The sequence below is a fragment of the Pseudopodoces humilis genome, chromosome 19, assembly GCF_049639895.1.
Source record: "Pseudopodoces humilis isolate 2021_Gansu_Grassland_sample_001 chromosome 19, ASM4963989v1, whole genome shotgun sequence".
Classification (NCBI taxonomy): domain Eukaryota; kingdom Metazoa; phylum Chordata; class Aves; order Passeriformes; family Paridae; genus Pseudopodoces; species Pseudopodoces humilis.
The window spans coordinates 11,319,341-11,334,519 of NC_142218.1; the positions used below are offsets into that span (position 1 = coordinate 11,319,341).

General features: G+C 39.4%; 1 protein-coding gene across 2 annotated transcripts in view; it reads right to left on the reverse strand.

The window, feature by feature from the left end:
- PHACTR3 (phosphatase and actin regulator 3) overlaps positions 1–15,179 on the reverse strand; it is a 99,453-nt gene that overhangs the window by 83,235 nt on the left and 1,039 nt on the right. The window lies entirely within an intron of this gene.

Here is a 15,179-nt window from a genome sequence, read left to right on the forward strand (position 1 = left end):
ACGATGTCATATCCTCTAAACATGTTCTGACCATTCAGGCATTTAATCAGAGACTGACATATTTATTATGAATAAAAGGAACAGGAGGATACCATAAATTTCTTTAGAGCCACTTAATTGACAGTGCACTGGGAAATGAATGACCAATTAATAAAATGAAAGCAGAATATAATGGATTTGTGCTTTGTTTGTACACAGCACACATCATTAGGACTCTTCAGCCATCATTAGCTCTGTCTCCTCTGCACTGAGTCATTCTGCTCCCTGGAAGAAGTCTGGGCTGCATCACAGAACTGCCAAACCATTCCACTGACAGAGCTACAGCTTTCTGGATTGTCCTCCTGTGCAAGCTGGTTCCATGAATTTAGGGGATTTTTTCCCATTTCTTTTTTTTTTTCATTTCATGATGAGCTGGGTTATGCAGACAGCACAAGGCTAACCTTGACAGAATTTTCCAAAAGCACAGAGGTACAAAGGAAAACCTATCAAACAAAGAGCCTGGGCTCTTGGAGGACTCTGCTTGGGTCACCTGGAAAGGAACAGGGTGTGGAGAAACCAGGAGCAAGTAAAAGTGAATAAGCTTAGTGACTTGTAGTAGCAGGACTTTTTCAGTCACAAAAAAATAAAAAAGAAATTGATGTAATGAAACAAAACCAAAGGAGGAAGTGCAGTCTGGCAAATTCTGACCTCTGTGCTATCAACTCTCGTAAAGTTCTTCAACTAGTAGATTCTCAAGAAAATCCCCAAAGGGATTTTCTCAAAGTTCAGTTAAATTTTTTGTAATTCTAGTAAAAAATACAGCCCTTGATCTACCAGAGAACTAGACAAACACATAAAACTCAACTTTTGATTAAAAAAAAAAGCATTATTCATGCAATCTGGTTAAGCAGTCAGTCAATTATAACACACATATCAGTGGTAGCTGTGTGCTTGAATTCTTTGAATGTTTCGTTTCATATCCTGTGCTAAATAAAATAGGCATAGCAACAACATATAGAAGAGGTCTGTTACATACAATGAAGAAAATTTGTACAAAATACACAAATTCTTTTCATGCAAAAGAATCCCATGAGTGCACATATAAAACACTTCATTATTCCTGTTAGTTATTGTAATTGCCATTAACTTGTGCAATTACTTGCTCTGCATCACAATTCCAGGTGAATGGTTAAATCAGCTTCAAAATGATGAATAGCTGAAAAATCCCATTTGAAACCCCAAGCCATTTCATTAAATTTCTTGTTGTGTAGTAAACAAAGTGCATATCACGAACTTACAAACTGCAAGCTGTATTATTTCCTGAAGTGACTGCAGTATTCCCAGGAGAACTGAGGTTGTTGTTTATGGAATAAGAATTCCCCATGCAACAGCAGTGAAATTGTTCTTCCTATCAGGACTCAGGCACATCATCAGGATGGGTTATTTGGGCCCTGTCAAACCTTGGCTGTTCTGCTAGGGCCGTTAAACACTTTTTTTATGCTGTGATCTGAGCATTTGAACACTTTCTGCATAAACCCATTAACAATAACTTGGTTACAGACATACATAATTGCCTGGATTCTCTCTTTTTTAGGTGAACAAACTATGGGTGGGGTTAGGTTTTCTGGAGTCTTTTTCAAGGAGAGGAGGACTGAAATATTACAGCTGTAAATGTAATTTTTAGTGGGAAAAATTGGAAAATGAGCATGGTTCTGTAGTACTTCTTAAGGACTATCAGAGATTTGTCCAAGCACTCCTACAGGACTGTTCCACACTTAAATCCTCTTGGATCTAAAAGCTTTGTTCTCATCACTTTTGATGACTAAATGGCTTAATATTTGGCTCTACAATTTCTGGGAGAAAGAGCTCTTATAGTGGTATTTCATCAGCTGAAATTCAATCCTAAATATAGCTGAAGTTTGAGCAACCTCTTCTATATGGATATTAGGGGCAGAATTGGTGCTCGAGGTTGGCTTCTTGTAAGCTCACCCCAGGCTACTGTGAGGACTGTAGGCCCAATGGATTTATAGTGATGTGAACCATGAAGAAAGAAAATGTCAGAAATCCAGATACCCTTGGGTTGTGCTTTTCACACATGTTGACAGGAAAAACCACAAAATACAAATGTAAACAGGTGATAGCTGCCATCCCATCCTTACCTCTCCTTTTCCCACTTTCCTCCACCAATGAAAGCTGCAATTGGTTTTTTTTCAGCAACAATGATGAAAAATGAAAAATTAAAACCTTACAGCTACTTTCTCTCATCCTGGGGATTATCCTAGAGCCTGACCATAGCTGCAGAGCTAAAAAAATATGGGCACGTATTTTTAAAATTCAGATTTGAGCAACAACATCAATAGCAGCAAATCCCCAAACCCCATCCCCTTGCCCCCTGCCAGGACCTGGACCACACATAGACTGTAATTACCAGAGTTATTGCTGAGGAGAGAACATCCAGAATGCAATTATGCTATTAGGGCAGGGTAATCAGAATAACTTGCTTATTAGAGAAAACCATATACTTGTCCTACGCTATTATTTTCACTTCTATAAAAGAGCCTCCTTAGGAGATACAACAATTAAACAGTGATTATGCATGTCAAATCAATTTTCAGTGGATACAGATTATATGATAGCACAGGACCTGAAAGGGAATCACAGTTTAGTGTCCAGGCATTTAAATTGTGCAAATAGTTTTACAGTGATGCACTGGTTTGGATGTGCCAATGTGAGTTCCCATTATCCTCAGTCCAACAAGCTGATGGTCAGTATCAAACACAGATGTGAAATGGCCAGTAAAAATGCATTCAAACTATTAAATCTCAGGCAAAACCCTAAAATTATAAATAATTACCATTCAAACATCAGTGTTATTGGAATCTGATGCTTGAGCCACCTGGAAGTTGCTGATTTGAATGTGATACTTGTGTGACAACTTATGAAAATGATACTTTCTACATCTTTGGGATACAATTGCTGTAAATAACCCATCTGTCACAGGAATCATCCTAAATAACCAGGCTGTCACCTCAAGCAGACTTAGATGGTAGTGGAATAGATAAAGCCTTCTTCACATCTCAGAAGGCAGAGTGCCTTTGGGGCAGAAAATGGATGAAATAAAACAGTTTCTTAAAACCACTCCAGACACACTATTTTTACTTTGAAGTCATTCCTTCTGAAAGCCACCCAAGATGAGAGCAGGAGCACTGGGTCAGTCAGGCTTGCTGCAATGGTAAAATGCCTGCAATGGAATCTCCATGCTTTTTCTGGAGGTTACAAAACATCCAAGCTAGCAATGGTTTTGGCTTGTGCACAGGTGGATGCTCCAAGGGAAATGAGGGAAGAAAAATTTGGGCTTTAGAAGGTGTAATTAAAAATTTCACAGCAATAGCCATGAATAGCCATGAAGTTTGGAACATGTCTTGGATGTTTAGTGAAGTGGAAGGACTTCATTTTTGTGGTGCTTAATTGATGATTTCTGGTGTCCAGGGACTGTAAGATGTGACTTGAGGCTGTAAGGCAGGAAATCGGTATTGCCATGACAAATTTTGCAGAATTCAGTATGTAACAGTTGTTATTCTCAGGAGAATCTTGCAGCACCAGTTTTTTGACCACTTCTTCACAAATTCCTTTATCTGCAAGACCTGAGCATGCCTGAACTTTGGCTCTCTAGCCCTTGCCCTCACTCTGAGCTTATCAGAGTCTGCCAGTGTTATCAGCTGAGGGACTCTCAGTGCTCTGATGCTGCAAGAGCCATGAGCCCTTGGAGCAGTCACCCAACATGTTCATGACTCAAAGCCAACACCTGTAGGGCTCCTTGGAAAAGCTGCTCAGAGCTCCTATAGCAGAAAAGCAGGATTGATGTGGTAAAACATCTTCCAAAAAGCTGCCGACCACAGCAAAGCAAAAAGGCAGCCACTTACTCCAGCTATACAGACCTTGCCTGCAGCCCTGCTTTCAACAGCTCAAGATGTAATTACACATCTATTCACCACCACTGCAGGTGCAAGCTGAGCAACAGCACGAATATGAACGCGTGTGGGTGTGCAAATGCCTCATTACGGTGATTTGTTAGCACAGTGAGTGATGCTTTGTGTCCGATGAATGTGTAAATTAGGTGCTTAGCTTACTTGAGTGAAAAAACGTTTAACTTTGCCTCCCTGGCCCGTCTCTCTCGACAGACACTGGAAAAGGAAGTAGTTTGATTCCTTGTCAAAGTAGCAGGTTCCATCTAAAATCTAACCCAGCTCTCTTCTGCTGTCCTTGGGTTTCTAACAATGAAGGAAAGTGAATCTTGAGGAATTAGTCGTGTTGAATCATATCTTAATCACATACATGATATGCTCTTATGCAGCATTAGAGTAAGAGGCATCACATCTTGTGTTGTCATTTCTGGGACAGAAAACTGGGGCTGTTGGCTGGGTTTAAATCATTTCTGGCATTAACGAGATTCTGACCAGAGGCTTTATTTCATGTTCAGGATCTGCGCTGCATTATTTCCCATTATATCACAACACATTGCAAAGGAACAGCTAAGTTACCAAGACTAATCCTTTAAGTCTCTCTTTCTTTCTTTACATCAGACAAAATAAGACTATGCCATATTTCTGTAATCTCTCTTGTATTATGAGAATATTATGATCTGTAACAACAAAATCTCTAAACTGCATGATTCCCGTCAGCTCTGATATGCTTAGTCTTGTCCCTTTCTGTCAGAAAAGATATTTCTAAGTCTCTGTGATTTCATTTTAACAGACAATATCTGGTTAAAAATCAGATTATTAATGTAAAGCAGGAAAAGAAGTTTCCTTGTGTTAAAAAACGAGTATATCTGAAAAACCATGATGTAATACCCAAAGTTCTCCTCTTTCTTCAAAAAACTACTTGAAATGAAAGTTAGTTCTGAAGGCAGTGCCACTTTTTCCCTACTTGGATATGTACATTTAGATTAATCTGTTGAAAAGTAGATTTTGTTCCCAGACGACTTTAGAGCAGCTACCAAGATCTAAAAAGATTTCTGCAATGCTCTGCTGGCAAATTGCAGGGGAATTTCTTGAGAGAGGGAGGGGAATTTGAATTAAAAACTAATTAAATAAACCCACCAGAATTAGCTTTCCATTTCCTTTAATAGGATGAGAAAATAAATTTTATAATATGTATGAAGTGCATCCTCCTTCTGAGAGATCTGTCCTTTTGGACAGAGTGAAAACATCATCCCATACGTTCTATTCAGAAAGTTTGTGTTTATTTCTCTGCTGGTATTTTATGACGTCTAAGCCACTAAAAGTATATTCAGTAACTTAACTCTTTTATAATTATTTCATTAGAGCAGCCAAGCAAATCATGATCTGAAAATTCATAAGCAAGTGTTTGGGTTGGAGAGGTTGGGGATTTTTACTGTTGGGTTTTTAAAAAAAGTTATTGCAAAATATGTCTAAAATCCAAAAAAAAATAGGAATTTAATGAATATTAAATTCCAGGGTGCAAAGCAGAATAGATTTTTCCACAGGTGCAGGACACAAACAGCTATGATATATATGTTATGATATATAAAATATCATCTCCCAGATAAGAGAGATGAGTAATGCCCCAGGTCATAGTGCAGCTGTTTCAGAAAAGGTTGGTAGAGCTAGAGACCCTTGATGTGTTGGAATAAAGCCTAGAAGTTGTGTTGTGAGAGCAGGAGTGAGAAAAATACAAATGGAACAAGATATTGAAAACAGCTTCTCTTGGTTTCTTGCTCCTGGGTTCTTCTTTTACAAACCAGGGTTGTTTAACCCCTTCATCTCCTGTCACCCACAATAACTTTGGAGCTCACTCGGCACTCAGAGGAGCCAATCTGAAGTCCTCAATCATAAACAAGATTTTTAGCAGTTTAAGATCAAACTAAGGAGTGCTGGATCTGGGTGGAGGCAGGCTTTGTTGATTTATCTGTTGTTACAGCAGTAACACCCATTCTCTCTCCACAAGAATCATTTGGGAGAAAGGCCTTTGGAGCAGGAGCTGCTGAATTTGCTAAGGCAGAAGAGACAGCTACTAGAATGAACTACAACTGGATGGCAGAAAAGTCAAAAAACAGTAGAGAAAACAGACTGAGAAGTAAAAAGAGTTGTAACAAGCTCTACCCTGTCACATGAGAACAAGGGAATGTAAGGAAACGCCAACCCAATGGGACAGAAGGAATGCCAGTCTTCCAGACCAGCCTGTGTTGCCTTTGGTGATACTTCCTTGGACTAAACAAGAGAGATAAAAGATAGATTTCTATTAGTTAGGGTTCCTTCTTAAAACATTTTCATTCATGCAATAGTCTGCATTTTTGAAGGACGCTCCTTTGTACTTCTACATGTTAAAATTATCTTTTACTTGGCTTCCTTTCAGTTTATTCTTCTGGTTGAATTGCAGCAGCAAATGTACACCACAACACTAAGAAGTCTCTCTACTATCCATCTTGACAGCTGTAGTTCACATTCCCTATGTTTGCCTTAAGAAAATCCAGATCTGATCATGTCATCTGTTAAGTTCACCACTGCTGCAAGGGTTCAAGGCACCAGCCTCGGGCAGTGGCTGATATTTGCTCCCACTACAGATCAAACAGAATCAAGGGTTTAGTGAGGATACACAGTTTTTGTATCGTGCCATTCCATCCTGAATTGGTATCAGGAGTTTACAGTAAAATAGTACATTCTCAGGAACCTCTGTTTTGTTCCTAAAATGTAGGGGAATCCCAGGTGGCAGGAGTTCACTTACGCTCCTCACTTGCAGGAAGATGTGTTATTAAGTTCTCTGCAGTTAAGTATCTCCTGAGAAATCTGAAGTGATACTCACAGTTTTTCTCAGTTCTGATTTTTTCCATTCATTTTCTTGAGTTAAACAAGAAACAAGGCATTTAAAACTTAGGTTGGACAAGTGGGGAATTTGTGTGAGTCCCAGACTCCATTTCCTTTTTTCTAGAGCTTTCTCTGCACAGTTGGTAGTCTAATGTGGGTACATATTCTCACCTTCTAGGCACTGTAACATGGAGCAAAGTCAAATGAGCAACTGTCATGGAAGGAAATATTTAAGCTGAAGTTAAGTTGAAGTGCTGTATCTGAAAATAGGATGGTTTTCTTCTTGAAACCTCTGCAATCCCAGGAAGCTGCTACCCAGTCTACAGAGCTGCTTTAATTAAAAAAAGAAACCAAAAAAACACTTTTTTTTCTTCTATCCTAAATGCAGAGCTTACAAAATTACAGAAGTCCCATCTGCAAAGCATAAACTTCAGAGAAACCCAATTAAGTCAGTGTTGCATACACTATCATGTTTGCTCTATTTAAATATTCCACACAGATTCATCTCATTCATGATGGAACAATTACAAATGAACTTGCAGGAGCCAAGAAACTCTCTTGGAGGCTGATTTCCACTTAAGTTCTGCCTGAACTTCCCAAGGCAGCAGGACTGTTTAGAGATGCTGAGCAAATCTGCCCAAAGCATCAACCCCTGTGGGTTATTTGAAGGTAGCACAGGATACTGACCCTGCTGATTTCATGTGAAATTCATGTGGAATTCATGTGTGTTCCTTCAGCCACCCTTCCCTTTGCTCCCAGCCTGTGCCAAGGTTCCAGCCCCTGTCAAGAACACTGTCCTAGACTGGACATACCTCAGTCCTGACCCAGTGCAGAATTTCTTATGTTCTTTTAAGGATAAAAGCCCAAGTCTTGGTGCAGGCTGTTTAGTTGAAAGATGAGATGCAGAGCTCTGAGAGCAACTGAATGAAAAGTGACAGCCATTCCCAGCAGATCAATATGGACAAGGCACAGGGAAGACTGCGTGGCCTGAGGGATGCAGCAGCCCTCAGGAAACAGTGAAGGCTTCACTGGTTTGATGTAATGCAGTGATCTGTGTCCACTTGCTGGTTCTGCAGCAGCTGAACAGTTTGAGGATGTAAAAAAAATAAATTAGATTAAGGAAATTAACACACAAACTGCCTCTTCATTATATGAACAATTCTGAAGTGCTTTATGCATAAGGACAAGCCTTCCTTCAGCTGCAACCACAGGTCCACATTGCTGACCCAGAATATCACTGTACTACAGAAAGCAAGATAAGATCCCCTTTGATTCAGATCATCTTACTGAAATATTTATGCAGACTCAAGCACGGAGCTATTGACCTGCGTCAAGTCGCTATATGAGTTTCTCTCTGGGGCACATATAAATTGTGTATATGTTAGGCAATAAATCAACTTGAATTTCAAACAAAAGCATGGGATTTAATGGTCACAAAGAATCCATTGTATTAGCATCCAAACTGGCTACATTTCAAAGCAAAATCAAGGTATCATATTTACTTTTACTTACTCTTGGTATTTATAGACTTGACCTGTGTAGAGAAGAGAGGGCAATTAATTCTACATATTAAATTTTAAAAATACAGAGCCATAAATTTGGTTTAAAAACCCTATATCTAAACAAATAAATGGTGTAGCCAGTTCATTACAGCACAACTTGGGCAATCTTGAAAGAGGGTTCCCAAATTAAAGATTTTGGGAAGAATTAACACTGTTACCTAACTACTCACTAAAATATACAGTTACATTTCCAGATAAACATGATTCCCAGCATTATGTAACTCATTCCATTCTCAAAGTGTGGCAAACATTGACTGAATGAATAATCTTAAACCGCCTTCATTCATAGCTAAAGTGTGAGGATCTTTTATTATTTAACAGACACGAGTTTCTCTTATTTGCACAGAGAAGCAACTACTTGTGTGCACAAGTTACTAGGTGTGTAAATTAGGGCAGAGTTCTTTCACTTAAGGTATGAAATCAAATTTGGGGTTTATTTCTATTTTAAAAGAAAGCCTGAATTAAAAAGACAAAGGTAAACATAAAAACTACCAGGTATTTTCAATATGATGAGCCCACTCTCATAAATCCAGTCTAGGTTTTGATGGTGTATAATCAGTATTTCCACTTCTTGGATAAAGAGATTTTAACAGTTTAAGTGTCTTTCCAGCAACATTGAGACTACCTGCCAACTTGGGATTTAGAAGAAAAGACAACATTAAAACACTTTTTTCCCCCATTAAAGCTCTGTATTTCCTTTACAGAACTACAAAGTTTGGCTATATATAAATCTCCAAACACTGGGAACACTCAAGCCCTGGAAAAGCCTAAAACCTACCCTCAGCATGAATAGCATACTTATTAACTGACCTCATTTAATTTCTGCAAAAGTAGCATTAAAACATATCTTCACCAAGCTCTCTCTTGATTCCCAAAACATAAACTGAGTATCAGTAAATAAAATACTCAGGCAACAGCAAAAAACAGTTTAAGGTTGCATCATGTTGAGCGATGTAATGATACCCCACCACTGACAGAAATTATATGTGCAGGACCCAAATGATGTATTTGGAACAAGAGAATCCATGCCCAGGAAAGTCCCACCTCTGCAGCTTCCTGAGCACACTGTGCCCATCCTCCTCTCCAGAGACGGGGAGATCATTCTCCCCTCCTGGAAAATGCTGGAGCAGAGCTGCCATGTGTGAGATGAGTCAGGGACAAGGGCTGCTGGGGAAACAGATTCTCTGCTGCAGGACACAGGAGAAAAGGGAGTTCTGTGCTTCCAGTGAAGTTTCTCTGCATCACAAGGACTTGGGGTCCAGTTAGATCCGACCAAGGGACTGGGAATTTGATGAGAAATGAAAAGGCCTTCTCAAAGCACAGTGGATCATTTCTTAAAATATAACTGCCACTGTAGTACTTGGTAATATGGTGATGATATTTCAGGTGCTGTGACAGAAAAACTCTACATTCATGCAAATAGCAAATGTTTTGGGAAGCTTTATAGGAGTCAGTTTGGATTTCAATGGAAATGAAAATGAGCTATTAACTAATAGCCTGCATATCTCTAGTCCCTACTGAGTATTCCTGAGTACAGCCTCCAAAGGTGTGGAACAATAACTTTCTGCAGGGAGCCCTTAGGAACAGGAACTTCTGAATGAGAGAATATCACTAAGTTTCATATATATAAAACATAGGGGTCAGTTATAAACTGGAGCAAAAGCACTGATTAGATAATTTTGTCCATAAATTAATAAAGGAAAGGATGTAGGAGACCTGGTAAAATTCTGTTTCAGAAAAATGCAGGCAAAACAAACTCTGTTGACAAAACAGACTTGTTGATAGAGAAAGATGAAATGGAAACCAAAATCTTTCTGGTGAAAAAAAAACACAAACAACTTTTTATAGGTGGCCTGCCTCAAGCATTTTAAAATTCATGCAACAACTAAAGACATCACAGATAAGCCTTTAAGTCCCTGATTTAAGTTGCAGTGATCTAAATGACTGCAGAAGGATGAAGAAGCAGCCCTGCTGACAGGCAGGGCACCCACAGCATCTCTCTGTCCTCCCTCTGCTATCAAGTTCCTTCCATCTTAAGCACATGTTGGAAGCTGAGCACACAGTTAGAAGATTTTCTGAATTATGGGCCTGGCATGAATAGATTTGCAGCAAAAATGACTCGAGCAGATTCAGAGAGCTGGCACCAATCTATGTGCACTCCAGCTGAATTCCTGTTTGTCTTTGCCTTCCCTTTGCTCTATGCCAGCACCTGCAGCCCAAACCTACCACACTTTACTTTCAATCTGCTTTTGAGTTTCCAAACATCCCCCGCCAGTAGATTCCAACATCACTGAGGTTACCAGTGTCCTGCTTAAGGGGAAAGCACAGCTTTCCAATGGCTCACAGGCTCCCTACCACTGCTTGAGGCTCAGACTGAGCAATCTTGTTCAAGGAACAAATACAGCAGTAACAGGAGTCAGTTAAAATCTTCAGCATCCAAATCAACCCAAAAATGGTAAGAGAAGACAATGATAGCTATGGAGTGGCACAGTCCATCCAGGGGAGGATACAGCTTCAAAACAGAAGATGAAAAAGCCATATTAGAGAATATTCCTATACCTGCTGTTTATTGCATCCCAGCTTTCCCTGGCCATTACTTGGATGGCTGATGTCCTTCCTCACTCTGCCTGTGAGGCTCTGCTGGCTTTCAGGTCAGCCTCCAGCCCAAAGAGAGATAAAGTAAAAGGAACATAACACTTCAAATCTCATCTCAGCATCTCTTCTTTGCATCCTAGAACACTTACCAGAATGCTGCCTGCTACACAACTTTTGAATTATGAAAACAAGAAACAGTGGTGGAGGACCTTTTAAGTCTTATGCTGTTGTTCTCCCCTGGCATTAATCCAGAGCACAGAGCTGCTGATTACACGTGGTATCAATAGAAATAAAAAAGGAATGAGTGTCTGGTGTAGACATACTCATGTATCTCTGGAATAGCTACTCTGCAGTAGCTTTAACTTGTCAGGTCTTGAAGCACACCACACCAGAGGAGAGGCTGAGGAGCCCCCCTTCACCAGGCAGTATGAAATTATGATGACAGAGCTGTTAACAACATCTAACACCACTGCCTGCACCACAACAGCTCCTTGCCTGGATACACATCCTTCACTGGAGGACAAGGAACACATGGTGGACCCCTGGCAAGGTCTGCTGGAGAGCTCAGTAACCCCATCCTGGAGATTTTCTTTAATTGTGTGGTTCCAGGAAGGAAAGGCAGCAGCACAGAGAGCAAAACGTGATGGCATCAATGTGTACTTATACAAATTCAAATGGATTATCCCAAAATTAAGGGGGGGAGGGGGATGACATTTTCACACATTGTCATGGTTGTCTGTATCTCCTCAAGTAATACAGAGTTTTGACATGGTGTGTTCTTCTTCAGTCTGTGCACCCCTCCCTTTTATGATACAAATCAAATGAGATTGTCAATCTTCTCTCTGCCCTGTGACTGCTGGAAGGATATAATGAGAGCAATATTTTGGCTTCCTGCAACTGTCTCTCAATTAGATGGTGATACTGAAATCTGTTCTCTTTAGACTCCCCTTTCTCTCTTGATCCTTATCTGGAAAAGTGGAGGAGGGGAAAGACATATAAGATACGGAAATTCTTGACATCCCTGGAAGTGTTCAAGGCCAGGTTGGATAGGGCTTGGAGCAACCTGATCTAATCAGGTCAGCAAGGTGCCCATGCCTGTGGCAGGGAGTTGGAACAACATGATCTGTAAGGGCCCTTCCAACCCAAACCATTCTATGATTCCATGAATAAGATTAAATTCACTTTCTTAACAACAGCCTGGCCTAGACACAGTCTATAGTTAAGCAAGACATGAGTATTTTGATGTCTGTTTCCCAAACTAAGGGCATCCTCCTTTTCCAAGGCTTGCTCACTCAGTGTGACAGTGAGCTTAAACAGACTCAAACACGAAGCCCAGTGTTTGTTGTACTATAGTAATTCTCATAAAATACTGCTCAGTGGCCATAAAATAGATCACTTAAATACAGGCTGAAATGCATGATTTTATCTTAAAGGAGAAAATAAATAACTGATCCAATTAAAGCAAGGAAACACTCATTCCTTCTTATCTTTCTTATTTCCAGTATTCTCTGCATTACCAATAGGACCTCTATGCACCATTTAAATGCTGGAGGAAATCATCTTTTTGTCAGTAGAGCCTGAACTAAAGTCCATCTTTTCTCCTTAGACCATGACTGTGACGTCTTTACTGATCACTGTGAGGAGCTGCTGTTTAATTAAAGTTGCACATGAAGGATCTAAATCAGTGAATTTGTATCTCTGATTTGGAATAAATAGCTATTAACTGCACCTAGTCTAGTTTACTGAACACCTTGTTTATCTGACTTATTATAGGAATATTGGTAAGATTGTAGTGGCATGTGGTAATTTTGTAAGTTTTTTATATTCGATTAAAGTCACTGTAAAGATTACAGCTCTTCTAAGGTTATAAAATAGCTTTTCATTTCTACAGTGAATGCTTTGTGAAGAAAAGCACACTAGATAAGAGGCTTTATCATGAAGACTTTATTGTTCAAGGCTTGGAGTAATTGCAGCTTCTGCTGGCATTAGTCAGGACTGTGAGTGTGAGGACGTCTCAAAAATCAGCATCTAAGGCTATTTGAACCAGCCAGCTACTGAGTTATTCCATGCTCCTGCTGGATGAAAATAGAGTCCTCTTTAAAAATGAACAAAACACAATAAAAACCTCACAAACAAACAAACTTCAGCTCTGCTCTCACATGGAGAGACTCCCTTTGACATTTCACCCAAGCTATAGTTCATAAAAAATTGCAAATGAAGCACTGGGAAGGTGAAACAACCCTCATCATCTCCAGCCTGCTCATCCTGAGCTCCTTGGATCTGATGTTTACATCGCTCAGGATCAGCTAAAAAGCAATGATTTGGTCCAGTGAGAGCAGCCTCTGAGACAGCCAGCGAGGCTCAAACCCTGCTCTGGTGGGTCAGTTCTACTGGTTAAACTGGTGCTTCAGGAGGGAAAGGAAAATGAAGTATTGCATCACAGGATTTCCTTTGAGGAATACACAAAAATCTTTATGCTGCCAGGTCTACACTTTCAGCTATGGCACTGAAACTTCCTACATAAACAAAAAACCACCATAATTGCACAGGTCAAGAAGAGGAATATAAATATGTCTTTAAACCAAAAACCCATCAGGAAATTTTTGAGAGTCTAAGCTGCCCTACCACATATTCTACCTCAATGTACTTTCCTCAGTAGGCACAGCCAAATGAGTTGATGCAGAATAATCCCTGACCATATCACACAGCCAAAAAACTGTTCCAAAACAAGAGTGCATCTCCAGTAGGGATATGGCATCATTCAAAGGCCAGGTAAAATTAGGAATGGTTTTTGTAGGGATCCTACACTTATGCTCATATTTTGGTATAATTTTGGTTGGTTTGTCTGTTATTTAAACATGCAACTTAAATATTAATAGGATTAATTTAGTTTTTAGATTAACAAAGAATCTTACATGTTCACACTTCTCTACATGGTTTGTCTGTGAGCAGGGCTGGGATGTAAACACAAACTTTGGACATATCATTTCCCACTCCTAAGACTGGCTTTTGACCTAGAGTCCATAGATGTTTATGTTGGTATAATAATAATGAATAAATTATTATCCAGGACAGTAAAATAAGACAAACTGCAATTTTATGTCATCTAGCATTCATAATTCTTAAAATAACATCAATTTTATTCCAGATTTTTAAGTAGCCAAATGTGTGAAGTTGCTCATAATGATTGCTCATAACACTGTAGGGTAAAATTTTATTTAAATTAAGCAATTTAGGTTCATTTTATTATCATCTGGAAGCATACAGATGTTCAATACTATTTGATGAACAAATTTAAAAGCTGAAAATATTACCAAACATGCTAATCCTACCACTGACTATTCATACCTACCTGGACAAAAACAAATATGTATTTAACACCTTTTGTTTCTCTCCACATATTTCATGAATAACAGAATACATACAAGACACCTTCTCTTGCATTTTAGTAGAGCTTCTGCCATGCAATGGGACACTGGCTTATTTGATGGAGCTGGTAATAGGGGAAAAATGCTCCTTGGTATTGACAGTTCCCTCCCCTAACAAAAAGCACAATAATGTTTATATCTTTGTCTATTTGTCGGACATGTTGTGTACTTTCTTTGTTGTGTGTCTCACAAAGGCAAAAAGAATTAATTAGAGGAAAACAATCTAGAGGAATTAAAACGGAGGTTGCACACGCCTTCCTTTCATTAGTCACTTCTGCTTCCAGAAATCAAATGGCAGAAACATACATTCCTCTTTCAGCCAAGATTGCCCCTTTGGGAGTGAGTCGAGCAGTTCATGTTAGAAGAGTCCTTTGTTCCCTTCACTTAGGGTATCGGAACAGTTGGTAATCAGGGATAAATCATCCACTGTTTGCCTTAATTTAATTTGTATTTCACTCCAGACCAATGCGCTCACAATTGCTTGATAAGGCAAATAAATAGAAGAACTCAAATTAGATACAAATATTAATATCCTCATTGGCTCAGAAGGAAGCAATATAGCAGGTGTATGAATAGAGCCTGGAATATTTTATTTACTCAGTAATCTGAGAAAGGGGAGCAAAGTTCAACCCGAAATTCCATCCAGGGACTGTCTCCTGCAGGCTGGTAGTGCCTGACCCACAACCCAAACCCGTTTCTAGGCTTAGAAATCAGCAGTGAGCAGTGATGATCAACACCCCATTCATTGTCTTTATGCTGTTTTGATTACTTCTTTTCTCATAAAGAAA